Genomic DNA, 23,403 nt, shown 5'->3' on the forward strand with positions numbered 1-23,403 from the left:
TTAATAGTCTTAGCTAAAGTGCAAACATATACCAGCATGCTGTCTTTGCAACTTGAATACCATAAGCAGCATTTCCATTGGTACGTAATTTTCTGAGTTCAGTGAACAACTTTTTGTAAAGTTCTGAACAAACTACAGAACACAGTTTTCCCTTAATTTATGTGGTGGTTGTATTTCTGAAAGCTTAGTGTATATTAAAGCTGTGCCAAAAATATGTTTATATCAATACTAGTGTTAAGTTATGGGTTCACATAACTAATTACAGGCATTTTTTTTTTTTTTTTGCTTACATGAATGTCCACTGGGATATGCAGACAGTTGAGAGGAATGTGGGACATTTCTTCCTTTTATAGGACAATCCCACACATTTCAGGTTGTCTGGCACCCCTGGCTCTGCCTGCTGGCAGTAGTGCCTGGCTACCTACTAATTATTGTAATAACAAAACCTCCCCGCATTTCTCAATACATGCCTTCCCCCAACACACGGACTGTATAGAGATCCCTAGTTTAAGACATGATAGTGTGTTTGATCTCTGTTTTTGTTGCTCCTTTTTAAAGAGAATTTTGAGAAGAAACCTATGGTGGATTATGATGTCATGTTTTAACATTTTTTGAATCATCAAGAAATGATAGTGTTTGGTTTGGTGTTTCTATAATTGTATAGATGTACCTTTAAGTGGCCTGTGATTCCAGTGGTTATGACTTACTTATTTTAGTGTTATTAATAATTCCTCCTATTTTTTTTGAGCTCTGAAATATATATACACACACGCACACAAATCTATGAAAATGGTGTCATTCCCTCTCCGCTTTATAAATCAGTCATTTCTTCGAGTTTGTTTTTCTCTCCTTTTTCTCTTTTCTCTTCTCTTTTCTTCTCTTCTCTTCTCTTCTCTTCTCTTCTCTTCTCTTCTCTTCTCTTCTCTTCTCTTCTCAAAAGTGAATGACCTTTATTAGTTTAGATTTTTTTTTTTTTTAATTTCGAGATATTACGGGGATACAAACGTTTTGGTTACATAAGCTTTTGTAACATTTGAGTCAATGTTAGAAGTGTGCCCATCCCCCAGATAGTGTGCATTATACCCATTAGGTGTGAATTTACCCATCCCCTCGTCCCCCACAACCTGTTTGATTTCTGATGAATGTTATTTCCATGCGTGCACATAAGTGTTGATCGATTAGTAGCAATTTAATGGTGAGTACATGTGGTGTTTGTTTTTCTATACTTGCGGTATTCACTTATAAGAATGGTCTCCAGTTCCATCCTATTTAATATAAGAGGTATTAGTTATTATTAGTTTGGATTTCTATGACCAGTTATAATATATTTTGGGTAAGGAAAGCTTGGCAATGAACCTCCCATTTGTTGCTTGTGCATTGTGAGAATTTCTTGATCACTTACGGTGATTAGAACTTTTGGCTGCTGTATTCTTGAGATGCTGGTGACCAAAGTTCCCAGGATTTGTAATTATTTTTCCATATTTGAGTAATAAGTGGCTTTTTGTTTCTTTTTAAAAAATTAATAGACTTTATATTTTAGAGGAGTTTTGAGTTTACAAAAAAGTTGAGAGGATAGTTACAGAGTTCCTGAATACTCTTCACCCTCATCCTCAGGCAGTTTTCCCTATTATTAATAATGCAAGAGCTTTAGTGATACATTTTTTGCAATTGAACCAATGTATAATAATTATATATACCAATAATATGTATAATAGTACATTATTAATAACTAAAGTTATAGCTTATGTTAGGATTTACATTTTGTGTTGTATATTCTATGGATTTTAACAAATATGACATATGTCGCAGTGTCATGCAGAATAATTTTACTGTCCTAGAAGCTCTGTGTGCTCCACCTATTCATTCCTCCATCTCCCAATCCCTGGCAACTACTGATCTCCATATTTTTGCCTTTTCCAAAATATCATATAGTTGGAATCATACAGCTTTAAATTTCCCTGTAAGCATAGCATTTGCAGCATCCCACAAATTTTTATAAGTTGTATTTTCATTTTCATTTAGTTCAATCTGTTTTTAATTTCTCTTGAGACTTCCTCTTTGACCCATGCGTTATTTAGAAGTATTTTGTAATCTCCAAGTATTTTGGGGTTTTCAGTTATCTTTTTTTAATTTATTTCTAAAACTCCCTTTTGTGCTAGTCCTTTATAGTCATGTGTTTTCCCCATCACTAACCCCTGACAACCACTGATCTGTTCTCCATCATTATAGTTTTGTGTGTTTGAAGAATGTCATATAAACAGTATCATACAAATGTGCATTTTTGAGACTGGCTTCTTTTGTTCAGATAATAATGCCTTTGATAGTCATCCAAATTATTGCATGTATTTCACTACCTTTTATTGTTAAGTATTATTCCGTTGTATGGATGTATTACAAGTTGTTTATCTGATCAGCTATTGGAGGACATTTGGGTTGTTTTCATTTAATGAAGTTGCTGTAAACAATTGTGTATAGGTTTTTATGTGAACATCAGTTTTCATTTATCTAGGGTAAATACCATAGAGTAGGATTGCTGAGTGATAGGGTAGGTGTATGTTTCACTTTTTAAAAAATGGCCAAGTGTTTTCCAGAATGGCTGTGCGGTTTTATATTCTTACCAGCAATGTCTGAGTGTTCCAGTTACTCTCCATCAGTACGTGGTAGTGTCAGCTTTTTTTTCATAAGTTTTAGATATAGGTAATGATATATTTTTATGGTTTTAATTTGCATTTCCATAATGATTAATGAATGATCTTGAGTATCTTTTCATGTGTTTATTTTCCATCTAGTTGTTCTCTTTGGTGAAGTGTCTATTCAAATATTTGGCCCATTTTTTAATTGGACTGAATTTTGAGAATATATCCAGTTCTTATATTCTGGATATAAGTCCTTCATCAGATATGTGATTTGCAGATATTTTCTTCTATCTTTTGCAATCAGCTTGTTTATATCTACAGAAAAAATCCTGCTGGGATTTTAATTACAACTGCATTGACTTTGTGGCTTGATTATGGCAGAATTGACATCTTTATTATGTTGGGTCTTCTAGTCTGTGAACACTATATATTAATATCTCTCCATATATTTAAGTCTCCTTCGATTTCTTTAACTAGCATTTTGTAGCTGCTAGTATCTAAATCCTATATATGTTTTGCAGATTTATACCAATTATTTCATATTTCTTTTGAGCCGTTATAAATGATGTTAAAATTTTTTGGTTTCAATTGTTCATTGGCAGTTTATAGTAATATGATTGATGTTTGTGTGTTGACCCTATATTGTATAAGTTTGCATAACTCACTTATTTGTTGTAGGAGGTGTTTTAGAGATTCTTTGTTATTTTCTGTGTGGATAGTCATGTCATCTGTGAATAGGGACAGTTTACTTTTTTTCCTTTCTAATCTGTATGCACCTTTTATTTCTCATTCTTGCCTTTTTGCATTAAGCAGGTACTTTTCAGTTTCCTGGGATTTCTTTTTTTTTGTCCTCTGGCTAGAAAGGTGGGGCTTTTATTACTCCACTTTGGTGTGGACTTTCTCAACTGTCCCTTCTTCCTGAGCCAAGCCCTGGGAGGACAAAAGGAAAGAAAAAAGAACTGGAGTTTGGGCCCGCCCTATTGGAACCACAGTTCTACCGAATGGAGAGAAAGGTTCTCCTCCCTTAAGAGTTTGAGCTTCTGTGGGGTCTCATTAGTGGCCACTGCCACAGTTGCTTCGAGATTGCGGTGGGATGGACAAAAGAAAGAGGAAAAAGAGCATTTCCCTGCTTTCTCTGAGTATTAGGTAGTCCTGTTCCTTCTCCTTGAGCCAGAACTAGAGGGCTGGTCTTGCAGCTTCATTGCCTACTTTCAGGTTTCTGTTACATTGAGATCAGGCTGGGAGACATAAGAAGGGGGAAAAAAAATAGGTAAACTTAACTGCCAGTTTCGTGGTACTTCAAATTCTGGTCTTTCTTTTTCTTTAATCTGCCTGCTACTATTTACCTTTTCAGAGTCTTCAAATAGCTGCTCCCTGCCTTCTGTCAAGATTTGATAACTGGGTTCAGTGGGAAAGAGAAATTTGAATATGCTTACTTCATTTTGCCTGGATCTGGACTCCCTTAAAGAAATTTTACAGGGATGGAGTCAAACCACCTAATCTTATATATAGACTAAGTAATCATAGAATGAATGAGCTCATGATATTGCCATAGTTATAATTGAAAATATTCCATGATAGGACAATTAATAGGTAAATGTGTTGGTGAAGACAAAGTTTTTGTTACAAGGCATTGAATTAGGATAGAATTTGTACTCTGCTCCTGAATGGAATTCCAAGGATGTGATAGATAATTCTCCTTTACCTGTGCCCTTAGAATGAGCATTTCTATACTGTTTTTTTATTAAAGAGAATAGAAAATGGCTAATCTTCCTAAGGCTGAGAAAGGAGAGTGCTTTCTTAATACCAATCTACAAATGTCACTGGAAATACGTGGAGTAAGTATTTATTGTTCACTGTATTCAAGATAATTTAATTACTATTAGCTTTATTTCTTTCAGCTTTTTTTTTCTTTCAGCTTTTTGATCAGGTAAATCATGTTTTTTAAACATTAGTATAGTACCACCTATTTGTAGACTGTGTTTTAATAGCCAATCCTTTACACTCACTCTAAAAAATATTGATAAATGGAGAGAGTGGGGTGGATTAGTAAAACAGACTACCATACTAGTTTATGCTATGATTTCTTATTTTGGATTTTATCCAGACTAGTCTACATGGGACAGACCTTTTGCCATTTTCAGATCGCCCAACCTTTTTGTAAGTTACAGATTTTAAGAGTTTAACATTACAACTACTTTAGGTTCATGGGCATATGCAGAGCAAATGTGAATCAAACGCAAACATGATTCTTTCAAGAATTTTATTTATTGATGTGGTAGCGAAATACTACACTGTTTACAATAGAGAGCTAAGTGGGATTTTGAGTATGCTGAGAAGTTGACAGCTTGTGGGTCCTGAACAAAATTCTGTCTTTTGTAGGATAAAAGAAGAAAAGATGTGTTCTTGAAGTGATTATTTACAGATTATTTGAAATTTTGTTCTGCTTTCAGCTCAGGATCCATTTGCCAGCACTGTGGTCACTGCAATAGTGAAATTTTGGATGCAAAAAAATCTCCCCCAACACAAACACTTCTTAAAAGCCTGTTTGCATTGGAATAACAAGATAAAGTATTCTTATGTAGTCTTGGGGAAATAAAATGTAGCAGTTAACATACTTCTTCAACTTTCTTATGATAAAATAATTAGGAATTAGAATAAAAAATTATAGGAATTCAGTATAAAATGAATCATGAATAGATGGAAAGGATGTTGCCTGTTGTTATATAGTGGGTAAGAGATTAATAGTTACTTGATTGAAGGCTGGAGAATCCATGTGCGAAATTTGCTTCTTATGTGACTTTATCTTCTTCAAATGGGAGAATAATATCTTATTTTAGGTTGTTTTTTGGAACTTCGGCTATAGTCAAAAGACTGCTTGTTTTCGTATTGTGTATATGTCAGTTAGTTTATTAATTTATTGTCTGTTTCTGCCTACTTTCAAAATAAGTTTAGGTACCTTCTGGGAAAAGACAGACCTAAAAATACTGGAGTTAAATGAATTAAACACAGTAATGAAAATGATGGTGGATAGAAGGTATAACTAAAGGGTAGAGGAAATAAATACCGGGAAAGTGATGTAAGAATCTAAGAAAGTTCATTTTAGTACATAACTTTACTCTGAATATTCTGTCAGCCAATGTATAATTTTTATCATTATCTGATAAAAAGAAATGAGACTTTTTCCCCTGGCAGTTCCTAAGAGAATACACAGGTTTTTTTTTTGTTTTGTTTGTTTTTGTTTTAAACTAAAGGGAACTCTTGATTATGGAGCAAAGATAACTAACTAACCTTTTTAAACTAAAGGTAACTCTTGATTATTTTACCATGATAACTAAGGTAAAACATAATAAAACTATGCTTGTGAACAAGTGAAAATTACTAACTCAATAAAAATATATACACTTATTAGAAAATGTTTTTATATCTCTTAATCTTCCTTTTTCTCAGTTTCTCACCAACTAAAATTATAACAATCAAAAGCCAAACATGTAGGAAAGTCAAGCAGACACTCTATGTTGACTACAGTACTATGGTGTCAGGGTGATTAATTGTGTATAATTAATACTTATAGGCAAGCACTGACAGAGGAATTCGGTGATGAAGAAAGGCAGTTGGAGGGAGGGAACATTGCAGCTGTAACCGAGTCTTTGCTTCTCCCTGGATCGATTATAATATTTGAAAAACAAAAGAGCTCTCTCATGAAACTAACAATTACAAATTATTTCAGTGGAGAGTAATGTTTGATGCACTTATCATTAAGAAATTTCTTTTGGTCCTTCTAAATTATTGAGCTTTTATGGTTTTTACATTGTTAGATTTTGTCCTTTTTTCTTTTTAACTAGTTTTATTTTTAGTATGATATATAATATCTTTGATTCCTTCTTTCTACTCCAATTAATTCAGAATAGATTGATCCTTTAAAGATCAAAGGCATACCTATATTGGTTCTTTGAAAATGATTTTCTGTTACCTTCAGTGTGTTTCATGGAGAAAGACCTGTGCCAGATATTAACCTGTTCTTTTGACTTTATTTTTCAATATATATTGCTTTCTTTTGCTTATACATCTATTTCTTCAAATAATAAGAATAACACTTAATGTAGAACATCTGGAAAATAACTGGTAAATAAATAAAAATTATATGTAATTAATACTCAGAGGTGACTACTAATATTATTTTGGTGAGTGTTCTTGTGATTCTCTGCATGACTAGCTTTTACAATCTAGGAGTATATTGTGAAAATTTTTATGAAAGTAAATACTCTTCAAAAATAATAATAGCTAATATTTATTGAGTGCTTTATTTTTCTCTCATGTGGAGTTGTTATGGCAGATTCTCCAAGTCTAGTCCAATGACTTTATTCCACAAAATTATCAGAGACTCAGTCTTTTTCTAACTCGCTGCTCTTCAATCTGTCAGTGCAACTTCCAGTTCCAAGGTGACTATCTGAGTTCCAGTTCTCCTAGCCATATTTATATACATATATATACATATACACACACACTCCATTCACACTGGTTTACTAAAATGTGGTTTTACAAGAGCCATCAGGCATGCAAGAAATTCCTTTTAAGAGTCTCTACAAATTGTTTTCTTAGAAACAGGAAGTCACATTGGATCAAGAGAAAGCAAACCCAAACTTTCATAATGTCCAACTTCAGCCTGTAACATTGAATGTGAAAGGCTCGATAGTACTGAGACTATCACAACATAATATTTAAATAAAAATGCTGTGAGGGAAAGGTGAGATTTTCTAATTGGTCAAGACGTGTTAAGGATTCAAAACACAATGATCAAGAAATTATAGTCTTATTTACAGCACATAAAAATTACATAAGTGACATTGACATTCTACTCATTTTTGGTACCTGCTCACTCCCACAAAAATACAAACTCCCACAAATGCCACTGAGTTCCCACCTGTGTAGACCGGCCATCAAGAGGCATGGGAATGAAAGCTATAAATCACAGTGCTTTTTTTTTTTTTTTTGAGACAGTCTAACTCTGTCAACCCAGCTATGGTGCAGTGGCATCATCATAGCTCACTGCAACTTTAAATTCCTGGGCTCAAGTAATCCTCCCACCTCAGCCTCCCAGGTGCATGCCACCACACCCAGCTAATTTTTCTATTTTTCTATTTTTCATAGAGATGAGATCTTGCTATGTTGCTCAGGCTGCTCTTGAACTCCTGACCTCAAGTGACCCTCCCACCTTGGCCTCCCAAAGTGCTAGAATTATAGGTGTGAGCTACCACACCTGGCCTGATATACTTTTTCTAAAATAAAAAGGGAAAATTGATATGGTTTCAATTTGCAATTTTTTGACTATTTTATTTCTTCTTTTGTGAATGCCTTTTTTTGTCCCTTGCATCTATGTGGAGTTTTAGTTTTATATAATCATATCTTTTGAGCTTTTCCTTTGTTTTCTGTTTTGAAATCTGTCTCCATTTCAAGATTAAATGCTTGTTCTCCTTTATTTTCTTACAGTATGGTTTTTACTATGAGATAGAAAATCAGACATTGTATATTTTCACCAAAAGTTATCCAGTTGTCTTGTGTATTGGATAATTAAACTTTTCCTCACTAATTTGAAATGCTACTTTCATAAACATTGGCTATTTTGGAATTTTTATTTTCTTCATTTTTTTCTCCTGTTTATTGCACACTGTGTTAACTATCATCACTTTATAATATACTTTAACATCTGATATATTAATTTCCCTCTCATTGTTCTGAAGTTCAAAATGTTTTTGGGCATTTAATCTATTTATTCCTTCATTTCCAACATTTCCTTAGAATCATATTTCAAAGCAACATTATATAAATTTTGAAAGGAATTACATTATATTTCTAATTTAATTTATAGATTAATCAACCTTTTTACAGATAGAGGCATCCCATATAGGAACATGGTATGTGTCTTCATTTATTCTGATCTTCTCTAGAACTATTAAGTTTTATAGACCAAGATATGCTCAGAGAATACAGAAGTTTAAATGCGAGGCTTTTGTAAAATATTGCCTCTCAGGGATGATTAACTAGCACAATATTTCTAAATTTGAAAAGTGTTTTCTACATAAAAATACAATTTGTAATTTTGGTCATGTTTTCAATAATTATTTCGAATATATTTTTTATTAAATATTTCAATGCTCATTGCCAGGCCTTGGATACTGGAGTTTCTCTATTTTAGGATTCCTATTTTGATTTGTTTTATGTTTGACTGGAGTACGTCTTTGAATACAGGTACTTTTTCAGTGAGTTTATGAGTGGAATTTACGTTGATGGAATTCTTTTGGAACCACCGTATATCTAAAGACTTTTTTTTTCTTTTTCCCTTCTCTCAAAAATAACAACTTTCTTGAATATAGAATTCTTGTTGCCACGTGTTTTTTCTCTTCAGAATATACATATTTTCCACCATCATCATATTACATTTATGGTAGAAGTCTGATTATGTGCCTGATTTTTGTTTTTAGCTTTCACTTAAAAAGAAAAAAAGCTGTAAATTTAAAGCATTAAAAAAAAAAAAAAACCCTTGATAGTTGTGTGTAAGTTAGCATACAGTTATTAATAATATGCTTGCAATTTTAATATTGACTTCCATATTCTCTAGCTATTGGCTAAATAATGATTTTTACATAAACTCCACTGCTTCTAGCATTTATATAGAGTGGTTACTAAAATCTATTTACTTGTTTTTAAAAATCATTGATGCAGTATTTCTGGATGCTGAGTATGTGTTTCATGTCAGTAAGAAAACCGTATTTGTTCTCCTAATGAAAAGTGTTAGCAGAAGTATAGTTAATCTGTGAAAGACTTATACAGGTAGGATTTAGACTTGGTTCTACATGGCCTACCGATTTTCAAAAGATAAACATATTTGTAAGTAAAAAGAACGAGTTAATTCTTTGTTACTATTTATGTATACTGTTACTTGTTTTCAATCAGTATTCCTGTCTCTTTCTTGGAAAATATTTAAGGTAGTTCACATAGAGTAAAACCCATGAAAACATGTTCTGCCTATTTTCTGCTTAATTAACCTATAAAAATCATGCAACTTGCTAATTTGCTGGGAGATTTTTGTGGCTGGAGCATTTGTGGCAATCTTGATGTGTGGATGATAACAGCTGCTTGGCATCATATTTTTGGACTTTGAATTTAAAATAGCCCTGGCATAAAGTTGCATGGTCAAGAAAGGCAAAAAAAAAAAAAAAAAAGAAAGAAAGAAAGAAAGAAAGAAAGAAAAAAGATTCTTCTTCTCTGCGCTCAGCATCTAAATGTTTCATATACTAATTAGAAAGGAAGAAAAGACACTTAGTTGTTTGATTTATGTCTCTGGAGGAGCCAAAAATAACAGGACAAAACCAGACTTAAACTTTATACATCAGTCTTGAAATCTAGCTGTCCCCCACCCAAAGTGATTATTGTTAATTTCCTCTGGGTTTCTCTTGGTTAACCCAACTAATCATAAATGTGAGAGACTTGTATGTAGATTAAAAGCTGGGAAAAAAATCTGATCTCTAAAAGTATTTCTTAAATGAAATTCACAATGTATTATGATGGTATGTTATCAAAGGTTATTCCACACTAATGTACTGGCATAAAAACAGACACATATACCAGTGAAACAGAATAGAGAGCCCAGAAATGAATCCATATATTTATAGTCAATTGATTTTTGACAGACATGACAAGAATACCCAATAGGGAAAGGGCAGTCTTTTCAATAAATGGTAGTGGGAAAACTGTGTATCCACATGTAAAAGAATAAAATTGGATGCTTATCAGTATATAAAAATCCACTCAAAATGAGTTAAAGACTTAAACATAAGAACTGAAATTATAAAACTGCTAGAGGAAACCATAATGAAAAAGCTCCATGACATTGGTCTATGCAATGATTTTTTGGTTATGACCTCAAAAGCATAGGCAACAAAAGCAAAAATAGACAAATTGGATTACGTTAAACTAAAAAGCTTGTGCACAGCAAAGGAAATAATTAACAGAATGAAGAGACAACCTATAGAATGGGAGAAAATATTAGCAAACCATATATTTGATGAGGTTAATATCCAAAATATAAGGAACACAAACAACTCAATATGAAGAAAACAAATAACCCAAATTAAAAATGGGCAAAAGACCTGAATAGACATTTCTCATAAGAAGACATACAAATGGCCAATAGGTATATGAAAAAATGTTCAGCATCACTAATCATCAGGGAAATGCAAATTCCCATAATGAGATGTCACTCACACATGTGAGAATAGCTATTACTAAAAAGATAAAAGATAACAAGTGTTGGTGAGGATGTAGAGAAAAGGGAACCCTTGTACACTGTTAGTGTGATTATAAATTAGTCCAGCCAATATGGAGTGTAGTTAGGAGGCTCCTCAAAAAATTAAAAATAAAACTATCATATGATCCAACAATTCGACATCTGTGTATATATCCAAAGGAAAAGAAATCAGTATGTCAAAGGGATATCTGTATGCTTATGTTTTATTGCAGCAGTATTCACAAAAGCCAAGATATGGAATCAACCTCAGTGTCCATTAATGGATAAATGGACCAAGAAATTATGGTATATATACAGTGGAGTACTATTCAGACTTAAAAAAGAAGAAAATTCTGCCATTTACAACATGGATGAACCTGGAGGACGTTATGTTAATGGAAATAAGCCAGGCACAGAAAGAAAAATACTGCATGATCTCCCTTATACGTGGAATCGAAAAAAGTTGAAGTAGAGGGATTGTCATGATGGCTGTTCTATCAGTTGCAGACTTCCCCTTGGAAGAAAATATTAAAAAAGAAAAAAAAAATGTTGAACTCATAGAAGCAGAGAGTAGCATGGTGGTTACTAGGGGTTAGGGGGTGATGGGGAGTATAGGGAGATGTCAAAAAAAAACAGGGATTATAATTATGTTGTTTTATAGCAACAAGGGAGAAAATTTCTATCACTGGTTTATTGCTGATGATTGCAATATTGCACTTGATTTGTCAGGAAGAATGCTAGGAAGCGTACTTTTTCTTTAGAGACTGTTACTTTGTGTTATTGGCACAAAGCAACATTATTTTAGTGAGTGGTTTGAGATTTTTGATATTGTTTGCATGATGGCAATAAAATCTGTTGAAAAGTTAGGATTTGAGTATCTTCCTAGCATAAAAGTTAATCAGTTTTTCCTTTCCATGAAGTGGTTATCATATTCAATTTCCCTCAGATTTTTTACTTTAATAGTTTAAGGTGTAAGTTAGGCAGAAGAAGGTATACTGAGGAGTTGGTAATGGTCTTGTGATTATTGGGTAGTTTGTATATCGCACTTGAAGAGGTTGGGAGATCCATCACTGGATCATTGGATTTGGATTTAAGATAAAGTCAGAGCAAATTTGAGAGACAGCCAGATGAAAACTTAGGAAGATTAGCGAGAAAATAATGTGTGTAGGCTAAGTATAAACTATAAGGTGGACACAAATTCAATGGTTTATTAAAATATTTCACTATGACTAAGGGTTTATTATGGAATACAAATCCTTAATATTTTGAAATAAAACAATCTACTCTCCATCATTATCACTGTTCAGCAATTAATAGAAATTCAATTCAGTGCAATAAAAGAAGAATATAGGTCAGGAGTGGTGAATCACGCCTGTAATTCTAGCACTCTGGAAGGTTGAGGCTGGAGGATGATTTGAAGTTAGGAGTTTGAGACCAATCTGAGCAAGAGCAAGACTCTGTCTCTACAAAAAATAGAAAACTTAGCTGGGCGTGGTGTTGCATGCCTGTAGTCCCAGTTACCCAAGAGGCAGAGGCAGGAGGATCTCTTGAGCCTAGGGGTTTGAGGTTGCAGTGAGCTATGGTGACGCCACTGCACTCCGCTTGGGGCAACAGAGCAAGACTGTCTCAAAAGAAAAAAAAATAAGAAACAACTTAAAAAACAAAAAGATAAGGTAGAAGAAGACACCTTTTTTAAGGCCCAGCATGAGAACTTAAAATACCAAGCTATACATGATTGATTCACTTCTCCTCTGTCATCTTTTACATATAATCAATTGTAAAGATCTATCAATTTTACTTTCTGAATATTTCTTTAATCTTTCTTTTGCTTGCCATTCCTTCTGCCATTAGTTCAGTTTAGTCTGTTATAATCTAATCATTGGATTTCTGGAATAGACCCTTAATCTTACTTCCAGTCTTACTGTTTTCTAATCTATTCTTTACATAGCAGCCAGAATAATCTTTATAAAATTCCAGTTTAAAGCACTGAAAGGCGGAATATAATGGCTCATGCCTGTAATCCCAGCACTTTGGGAGGCTGAGGCAGGAGAGGATCGCTTGAGGCCAGGAGTTCAAGACCAACCTGAGCAAGAGTGAGACCCTGTCTCTACAAAAATAGAAAAATTAGCCAGACGTGATGGTGTATGCCTATAGTCCTAGCTACTGGGGAGGCTGAGAAAGAAGGATTGCTTTAGCTCAGGAGGTCGAGGTTGTAGCGAGCTATGAAGACACCACTGCACTGTAGCCCAGTAGACAAAGCAAGACCCTGACTCAAAAAAAAAAAAAAAAAATTAAAACATTGAAAGAAATGCTTACAGTCACTTTATATGTCCTTAGCTCACATAATAAAATTCAGAGTCATACCTCTCTTGCTTGTCTTCATATTTCTCCACCTGTCTTCTCCTTTCCAGACATTCTGAGCTCCTTTTAGTTTGTGTTAGATCTATTTTAGCTCCCCAGCCATGTCTGAACACTTTCTTTTTACTATTTTTTTTTTAAATTTCAGAATATTATAGGGTTATACATGTTTTGGTTACATGAATTGCCTTTGTACAGTTTGAGTCAAAGTTATAAGTTTGTCCATCACCCAGATAGTGTGTGTTGTACTGGTTAGGTGTGACTATACCTATCCCCCCTCCACCCTCCCACCTGCTTGATTTCCGTTGAATTTTACTACCATATGTGCACATGAGTGTTGATCTATTAGTTTCAATTTAGTAGTGAGTACATGTGGTGTTTGGTTTTCCATTCTTGGGATACTTTACTTAGAAGGATGGCCTCCAGTTCCATCCAAGTTATTACAAAAGGTATTAGTTCACCATTTTTTTATGGCTCAGTAATACTCTGTGGTATACATATGCCGTATTTTATTAATCCACTCATATATTGATAGGCACTTGGGTTGTTTCCACATCTTTGCAGTTGTGAATTGTGCTGCTATAAACATTCAAGTGCGGATGTCCTTATTAAAGAATGCCTTTTTTTCCTTTGGATAAATACCCAGTAGTGGGATTGCTGGATCAAATGGTAGGTCTACTTTTAGTTCTTTGAAGTATTTCCGTATTGCTTTCCATAGAGGTTGTACTAGTTTGCAGTCCCACCAACAGTGTGTAAGTGTTCCTTTCCACATCGACACCAACATCTGTTCTGGGACTTTTTGATAAAAGCCCTTATCACTGGAATTAAGTGATATCTCATTGTGGTTTTGATTTGCCTTTCCCTGATGATTAGAGACACTGAACATTTTTTCATATGTTTATTGGTCATCAATCTATCTTCTTTTGAAAAGCTTCTGTTCATGTCTTTTGCCCACTTTTTAATGGAGTTGTTTGATGTTTTCTTGCTGATTTGCTTGAGTTGTTTGTAGATTGTTTATTAGCCCTTTATGGGTTGTATAGCATGCAAATATTTTCTCCTATTCTGTAGCTTTTCTGTTTTTTCTATTGATTGCTGGACAGAAGCTTTTTAAATTTAATCAGGTCCCATTTATTTATTTTTGTTGTTGCTGTGATTGCCTTTGGGGTCTTCTTTATAAATTTGTTGCAGAGGGTGATACCTATAAGAGTTTTTCCAACCTCTTCTTCTAGATTCTTACAGTTTCATGCCTTAGATTTAAGTCTGTTATCCATTGTGAATTAATTATTGTGAGTGGTGAGAGGTATGGATCCTGTTTCAGTCTTCTCCATGTGGCTATCCAATTTTCCCAACACCATTTATTGAATAGGGAATATTTTCCCCAGTATATGTTTTTGTCTGCTTTGTCAAAGATCAGATGGCAATATGAGGGGGGTTTTATATCTAGGTTCTCAGTTCTGATCCATTGGTATATGTCTCTGTTCTTGTGCCAGAACCATGCTGTTTTAATTATTGTAGCCTTGTAGTATAGCTTCAAGTCTGATAAAGTCATGCTTCCTAATTTATCCTTTTTGCTTAGGGTTGCCTTGGCTATTCGGGGTCTTTTCTGGTTCCATATGAAACATAGAATTATTTTTTTTAGATCTGCAAAAATGATGGTGGTATTTTAATGGGGATTGCATTGAATCTGTAAATCACTTTGGGTAGTATAGACATTTTAACAATGTTGATTCTGCCAATCCATGAGCATGATATGTTTTTCCATTTGTTTACATACTCTATTATTTCCTTCCTCAGTGTTTCATAGTTCTTCCTGTAGAGTTCTTTCACTTCCTTGGTTAAATATATTCCTAGGTATTTTATTTTCTTTGTTGCTATTGTGGAAGGTACTGAGTCTTTGATTTGGTTCTCAGCTTGACTGTTGTTGATGTATAGGAATGTTACTAATTTGTGTACATTGATTTTGTAGCTTGAGGTTTTGCTGAATTTGTTTATCAATTCCAGGAGTCTCTTGGCATAATCTTTGGGGTTTTCTAGATATAAGATTATATAATCAACACAGAGCGATAATTTGACCTCTTCTTTCCCCATTTGGATACCTTCAATTTTCTTCTCTTGCCTGATTGTTCTGGCTAGGACTTCCAACACTATGTTGAACAGAAGTGGTGATAGTGGGCAACCTTGTTTGGATTTAGTTCTAAGTGGGAATGCTTTCAATTTTCCCCACTCAGCATGATGTTGGGCTGTGGGTTTGTTGTATATGGCTTTTATAATATTGAGGTATGTTCCATCTGTGCTTATTTTGTTAAGAATTCTTATCATAAAAAGGTGCTGAATCTTGTTAAATGCTTTTTCTGCATCTATTGAGAGGGTCATATGGTCTTTGTTTTTACTTCTATTTATGTGGTGAATCACATTTGTATAGATTTGTGTATGTTGAACCATCCTTGTATCTCTGGGATGAAGCCCACTTGATTGTGGTGGATTATTTTTTTGATGCGCAGCTGAATTCAGTTTGCTAGGATTTTATTGAGAATGTTTGCTTCTATATTCATAAAGGATATTGGTCTGTAGTTTTCTTTTTTTGTTGTGTCCTTTCCTGGCTTTGATATCAAGGTGATATAGGCTTTGTAGAATGAGTTGGGGAGGATTCCTTCCTTCTTGATGTTATGAAATAATTTCTGCAGTATAGGTACCAGTTCTTTGTAGGTCTTGTAAAATTCAGCTATGAAACCATCTGGTCTGGGACTTTTTAGGTTGGAAGATTTTTTTATTGCTGCTTCAATTTTGTTACTTGATATTGGTCTGTTCAGGAGTTCTATTTCTTCCAGATTGAGCCAAGGGAGATTGTGTGTTTCTAAGAATTTTGCCCATTTCATCAATGCTTTCAAGTTTATGTACATAGTGTTCAGAAATTTTTATAGTATTCAGAAATGATATTTCCTATCTCTGTGGTATCAGTTGTAAATTCTTCCTTTTCATTTCTAATTAACCTTATTAGGGTCCTTTCTTGTCTGTTTATTGTTAATCTAACAAGAGGCCTGTCAATTTTGTTTATCTTTTCAAAGAACCAACTTTTTGTTTTATTAATCTTCTGTATAATTATTTTGTTGTTGATTTCATTTAGTTCTGCTCTGTCCTTAGTTATTTCTTTTCTTCTGCTGGTTTTGGCATTGGTTTGCTCTTCCTTTTCCAGTTCCTTAAGATGATTCATTAGATTGTTGATATGTGATCTTTCTGTCTTTTTTATATGGGCATTTGTGGCTATGAATTTTCCCCTTATGACTGCTTTTGTTGAATCCCATAGATTTTGATACAGTGTGTCCCCTTTGTTATTTAGTGTGAAGAATCTTTTGGTTTCCATATTTATTTCCTGCTTGACCCAATAATCATTCAGCAGTAGGTTGTTTAATTCTATGACTTTGTGCGGAGTTGAGTGTTTCTGTGGGAATTGATTTCTAATTTTATTCCACTATGGTCTGAGAAGATACATGGTATAATTTCTATTTTTTAAAATTTGTTGAGACGTGTTTTTTGGCCTAGGATATGATCAGTCTTAGGGAATGTTCCATGCGCTGATGAGAAGAATATATACTCAGTGGTTTTGGGGTAGAATGTTCTGTAATGTCTGTTAGGCCCTTTTCTTCTAGAGTTCTGGGTAAGTCCACCATTTCTTTGTTTATTTTCTGCTTGGAGGATCTGACCTGTTCTGTCGGTGAGGTGTTGAAGTCCCTGGCTATTATGATGCTGCTGTTTATCATTTTGTTAGATCAAGTAGGTTTGCTTTGTGAATCTGGGCATACCTGTGCTATTTAGGTGCATAGATATTTAGCATTGTTCTGTCTTCTTGTTGAATTGTTCCCTTCATCATTATATAATGACCATTTTTGTCTTTCTTCACTTTAGCTGATTTGTTATCTGATATGAGAATGGCTATACCAGCTTTCTTTTGGTCTCCATTTGTGTGTAATATTGTTTTCCATACGTTCACCTTGAGTCTGAATGAGTACTTGTGGGTTAGTTGTGTTTCCTAACAGCAGATACTTGGCTTGTATTTTTTAATCTATTCAGCCAGCCTTTGCCTCCTGAATGCGGAGTTCAAGCCATTCACATTTGTTGAAAGAATTGATAAGTGGGGTGGATTTTCGTTCATCCTGTTGAGTAGGATTTTATTGGTTTTTTTTTTTTACCACTTGAGCCATTATGGTATCTGGGCTCTGACCTTAAGCTTTTGGTTGATTTTATGTCAATGAGTGACCATTGTGCTGATCTGTATATAATGCAGTTCCGAATACTTCCTGCGGGGCCGATCTGGTCTCGACAAATGCCTTCAGTGTTCATTTGTCTGAGAAAGTCTTTATTTCTCCTTTGTATGAGAAACTTAGTTTTGCAGGGTATAAAGTTCTAGCCTAGCCATTATTCTGTTTAAGACTGAGAATTGGCCCCAGTCCCTTCTGGCTTATAAGGTATCAGTTGAGAAGTATGCAGTTAGTCTGATTGGTTTTCCTTTGTAAGTTATCTGTTGCTTTCACCCCATGGCTCATAGGAGTGCCTCTTTCATGTTTATTTTTGTCCTCTGATGACTATGTGTTGTGGTGATTGCCTCTTCATGATGAATCTCCCAGGGGTTCTTTGAGCTTCTTTTACCTGGACATCTAGATTTCTAGCAAGGCCAGGGAAATTTTCCTCAATTATTCCCTCAAATAGGTTTCTAACCCTTGTGTATTTTCTTCTTCGCCTATGATTCTTATGTTAGGCCCTTTTACATAATCCCATATTTCTTGTAGGTTTTGTTTGTTCCTCTTATTTCTCAGTTCTTTCTCTATGACTGACTTGTTTAACTCATAGATGTTGTCTTCAAGCTCTGACATTCTTTCTTCTGCCTGATCTAGCCTATTCTTAAGGCTTTCCAGTGTATTTTATATTTCGTTGAATGGATTTTTCATTTCTAGCAGTTCTGTTTGATTTTTTTTTGATAATTAGGTTTCCTTAGTATATTTTTCATTAATTTCCTGCATCGGTTTTGTGGTTTCTTTGTGTTTGGTTTACATTTTTTCTTGTATTTCATTGAAATTCCTTAAAAATCCATATTCAAAATTCTTCATCTGTCATTTCAGTCTTTTCGTTTTAGTTGGTATCCATTGGTAAGCAGTTGTTGTTTTCTTTTGGGGGTGTCCTTTTGCTCTGATTTTTCATGTTTCTGGAGTTCTTTCTCAGATTCCTTCTCATCTGGTCTCTCAGTCAAGACCTGGGGGTTCTAGGCCTGGCTTAAGAGCCTGTCTCTGGGTCCCTGAAGATTAATCCGTGAGCATGCCAGGGAAAGCAGTGCTGATCCTGAGTTGCCTGTGGGATATTCTAGCAGGTTTGGTATACCTCTTGGGTTACCTCTGACCTGCTGTGTTCAACTCTTCACAACAGTATGTAGTGAATTAGGTTCCCCAGCTTAATATCCATGATGGTGGGTGGTACTTGTGAGTACAAATCAGCCACTCCCTGTTTGCTAGAGTTGGAAGCTGCTATACTTAGCTATGGGGTTGTTCCCCCTGTCATTGATTGATGTTTACATGGAAGAGCCAGCTTCCAAGATGGTCTTTTGTACTCGTGGTAAGCTCTGGTCTCCCAGGCGGGGCACACAAATGCCCCAAGCTTTAGGAAGGGCCTGTAGCTCCCAGCGGTTTTCTTGATGTGGGGGGAGGAGCAAGACAAATTGTGGCTGGATTGCAGGAGCCTGAAAGGTTTTTCAAAGCCTCAGCAGGGCTCAGAACACTAGAGGGGACCACTGGTAGGAGGGTCAGAACAAGCTCTCCAAACTGGGAGGGCTGTTCATGGGGGAGGGGCCTAAATGCCTATATGCTGAGGCCCCAGGCTGGTATCTTTCAACCCTTATCCAATAGTGCAATTTTTCTGTGGGCAGGGGTAGGCACTCCCCCAAATGATTACTCCTTGGACATCCTCACACCCTGTGAAATTGACTCAGTAAATGCTGTAATGGGCATGCAAATTGACCTCCCTGTCAGTAGGTGGCACTTGCCAGAAGGAACAAGCTGCAGTGTTGTTTTTGGGTCCTGTGACTGGTTCTAGTTCCTCAGGAGAAGCACTGGAATGCTCCAGGTGCTTGATGGGGTCCTGGAACTTCCAGGTGAGTCCTTATTCTCTGTCACAGCAGAAGTGGGTAGGAGAGTGTGGCTAGGTGGGGCTGGGTTGGGTGAGCTTTCCCTCAGGCTTTACAAAAGCTGGCAAGGTAACTGTTTTGGCAGGGGTCAAAGGTCTGCTCCCAGCTTCTGGTCAAAGCTACCAAGGAGGGACTGAAGTGGCCCCACCCAACTAGAAAGTCTGCTTTTGGAGGAGGGGCTGTCTGAGATTCACAGTCTGGCAGTCTGCAGTGGGCCTCGCTCCTCCTCTCCCCACTCCTCTGTTCCATGTGTTTTTTTGGGACAGAGTCTCACTCTCTTGCCCGGGCTAGAGTGCCGTGGCGTCAGCCTAGCTCACAGCAACCTCAAACTCCTGGGCTCAAGTGATCCTCCCGCCTCAGCCTCCCATCCATGTGTTTTTTTGACAGCTGCCGGCAGGCATAAGCTCAGGCCAGCCTAGCACCCCCATGACTGTGCTATGCGCTGGGAGGTTTCCTGCCCAGGATCTGGGCCCGAGCTGTGAGTGCAGCTCTCCTATGCAGGAAGGGGTGCCCTGCGAGCATGCCGCAGCTAGGACCCACACTGCAGTTTCCCCAGAGATCTGCCCATGCGGGCTCCCTTGCCTCCCAAGACCAAGAAGATCAATCCCTGACCATGCCAGGGAAAAGTGTGCTGGTCCTGAGTCACCCACAGGGTGCCTGAGTGGAATCCATGTTTCTCCGCCTCGGGGTGTTCCCAGCTCTGATGGAGCCACTGGGCAAGTAGCACTATGGAGGGCTGGAGAGCAGGGAGCTCACAGACCAAGCACTCCTCAGTTTGCTGCAGGACTCCAAGAGGGAAGGCCTGAGCCCCACTGTCTGTAGAAGCCTTGGTTTGGTGGTTGAATTGTTTCTCTTGGGAGCTGTGGGTTGGAGAGGGGAACAGGAAGAAAAGAGTCTGGATGGAGGAATGCTAGCACTCCGGTTGTCTCTAACCCTCCCTTTGGGAGGTGGTCCACCCAGAATGTGCAGGCTCTGGAGTCACGCAGATCACCCGGGACCCACTGGACCCCTGTGGCTCCTGTAGTCTGGGCCAGAGTTGGGAAATGTCTGTGTGGGAACGAACAAGATGAAACCTGAGGAGTTGTCCTTCCCCTGGGAAGGGTAGAGAAGCAATATGGCACTTGCTGTTCCAGCTCAAGTCTGTGGGCCCGAAGTGCACTGGGGGGCGGCTGGGAACCTGGTGCCCTGTCCATAAGAAGTTCCAAGCTCACTGACAGCAGCAACGTATGGGCTTGTGTGGGCAGAAAGTCGCTCCAGCATTTCAAGAATGCACCGACTGTCAGAGATACAGGGGAGGGAGAAACAAAGTGCTCCACCTACCCGAGGACTTCAAGCCTTTTGGGTGTTAATCTTTGCTAATACCTTGTTCCTTCTTGTTCTTCTCTGCACCTTCTTCCTGTGGAGTCTCTTGAAGGTTCTGGTACCCTTCCTTCAGACCCACATCCAATCTATGTTGTCTATTTATTCATTTTTTTCTCTTTCATCTAAAGCTTCTCCTTACTGAGATGCTCTGGCAGCTGGTGTCTCAGGTCAGCCATCTTGCTTGTCCTCTCCCTGTATCTCTCTTTTTATTCTTTGTGTGGCTTATCTTCCTCCTTCAAGCCTGACCTAGGTAGCTCTTGATGACTTCAACATAAATGTCATTACTTTTGGGATGCTTTTTCTAAGATATTTCTTCCCCATATCACTTCCTAATTTTAGGTTAAGTACCCTTTCTGTGTACTCACATGGCATTCTGTATGTCTCATCATAGGACATTCCACATTGCATATTACTTCCCTCTTGTCTGTCTTATTTATTGGACTATAAAGCCTCAAAGGGTAGGGATCAGTGCCTGGCATAGAGTGAGAGCTTCAGAAATAGTTATTGAGTGAGTGAGTGAATGAATGAATACATGAAGAATGTAACGTGAGGTGAAATGTAGGTATCTATTGATGTGTGTGTGGCCTTAGTATAGCTCATGTAACCTCCCCTGGTTAGACTGGAATTCCCTTTGCTTCTTATTTCTTTGTTTTACCAAGTTAAACTTAGAAAGAATTTGGAACAGATTTGAAAAGAATTACTCTGATGATTAATAGCTAGAAAGTAGAACCAATGAGGCAAAGTCAAAGGAATTGAGAGGATTGTGAGTAGCCTGACAGTTAGCAGGATGATCTAATAATTATGTGAAGTTAATTTTCAAGGAATATTCATCAGCTATTCTCTTGTATTTCATGAATAATAAGAATTTGATTGATTCTATAGCAAAATTTAAGTTCAATATGTATGGGAGTAATTTCATGACTACCAATAAATCCTGGAATTATTTACTAAGTGAGGCAATGGGAAGCGCCAATTTTTTTATTTTTTTAATATGGGATGTAAGCCAAGAAATATAATATTATAGAGAAAATAGATAAAGATGATTTTTTGATGTTTACTTTGTCAGTCACTAAAATGTAGATAATTATAGTGCCTCAGATATTTTTGGGGATTTAAAAATAAAATTTCTTCTCTAAAAGAACTCCTCAGAATTGATATTGTTAATGGTGGAAAATTTTCTGACTAATCTCTAGGTAGCCTCACCAATTTCCTCTCAAGGTTTAAGAAATGTTATTCTTAATCTATGGAGAAAATACTAATGTCAAAATCTGAAATGTTAATAATCAATACACAAAGAGGTATTTTTAGTGTAACATGAGCCTAGCAATGTTGACTTGAATGAGTGATGTGTATCCTATATGATCAGCGGAATGTAAGGTTTAACTTTTTGTGCAGCTATAGGAGACATATTTAATTAATACTGAAGCAATTATCTTGACAAGTAAATCAAACTCAATTAGGTCTCAATTAGAAAACTAACATTTTCTCAAATATTGTATGGTTGCCAGATGGTTACACTTGTTTTTCCATCTCCCCCTCTTTTAAAGGTTGACTTTCCGCTACTGTGTTTATTAGGTATAATCACTCAGGTTTTTTTGTTCCTTATTTTTTGGTGGGGAAATTTGAAATTTAATATGTTATATATCATAGTATTTCTTTTACCTGGAAGTGTATGGTTTTATTTTATAGAAATGGGAAAATAAAAGTATTGATTTGTTTATAAAATTAATAATAAATTCCAAACTAGAGATAGTGAATCATTTAAGAAGAGACTTTTATTTTATTATTATTATTTTTTAATCTAGTGTTCATCCTTACATCTCTAGAACAAAAAGAGCTATCAATATATTCGTCAGGTACCACATAAAAGATCTGAGTGAAATTTGATTTTACAATGTACTAAAACAAATGCTACACAAATCCCATGACATCACTGTTAATTACAAAGATGTTCTGCAATGTAACCATTCTGTTCAGATTTATTTAGAACACTAAATCATTCCTCATTTAAATAAACTAGCACATGAAATCTGCAAGCCACCAAAAATAGAAGACTTTTAGAACACATTTAATTCCTGCCCCTAACAGAGGCAGGCCAACTTATTATACTGGATCTGTATGTCCTTGTGTGATATTTATATTTTGTCTTCAAGTATAATGGACATATAGGTGTTTTTAGGCTTAGCAGGTGTAGGCATTCCAATCACAAACTTATTTAATGCTCACTAAATAAGAAGTTATAGCATCTTTTATTAACCAATTATTTATACTTAGAGCAATTTTGTCTTCAGAGGTTTTCTTTTCAAGTGCCGTTTCAAAGATCAATTACATTAATATCAATTCAGTTCTAGCCACCTCACCTCAGTGTGAAATTTAATTTCTTGCATTTTATTTGACTGTTCCCACACAGATAAAGATGGAGGATAGTTTAGGGGAGGTGGTATTACATCATGGAATGAATTGTAGGCTTTGTGGTCAGACTGCCTGAATTTTGAGTTCTGGCTCTACAATTTCCTAACAGTAAGGCTTGGAGCACAAAATTTAACTTCCACAATCCACAGTTTAAGATAATAAACCTAATTCAAAGGTAG

General features: G+C 36.0%; 1 protein-coding gene across 1 annotated transcript in view; it reads left to right on the top strand.

Moving 5' to 3' along the window:
- EXOC6B (exocyst complex component 6B) overlaps nucleotides 1-23,403 on the top strand; it is a 595,194-nt gene that overhangs the window by 159,759 nt on the left and 412,032 nt on the right. The window lies entirely within an intron of this gene.

The sequence above is a fragment of the Propithecus coquereli genome, unplaced genomic scaffold (genome assembly GCF_000956105.1).
Source record: "Propithecus coquereli isolate 6110/MARCELLA unplaced genomic scaffold, Pcoq_1.0 Scaffold243, whole genome shotgun sequence".
Taxonomy (NCBI): domain Eukaryota; kingdom Metazoa; phylum Chordata; class Mammalia; order Primates; family Indriidae; genus Propithecus; species Propithecus coquereli.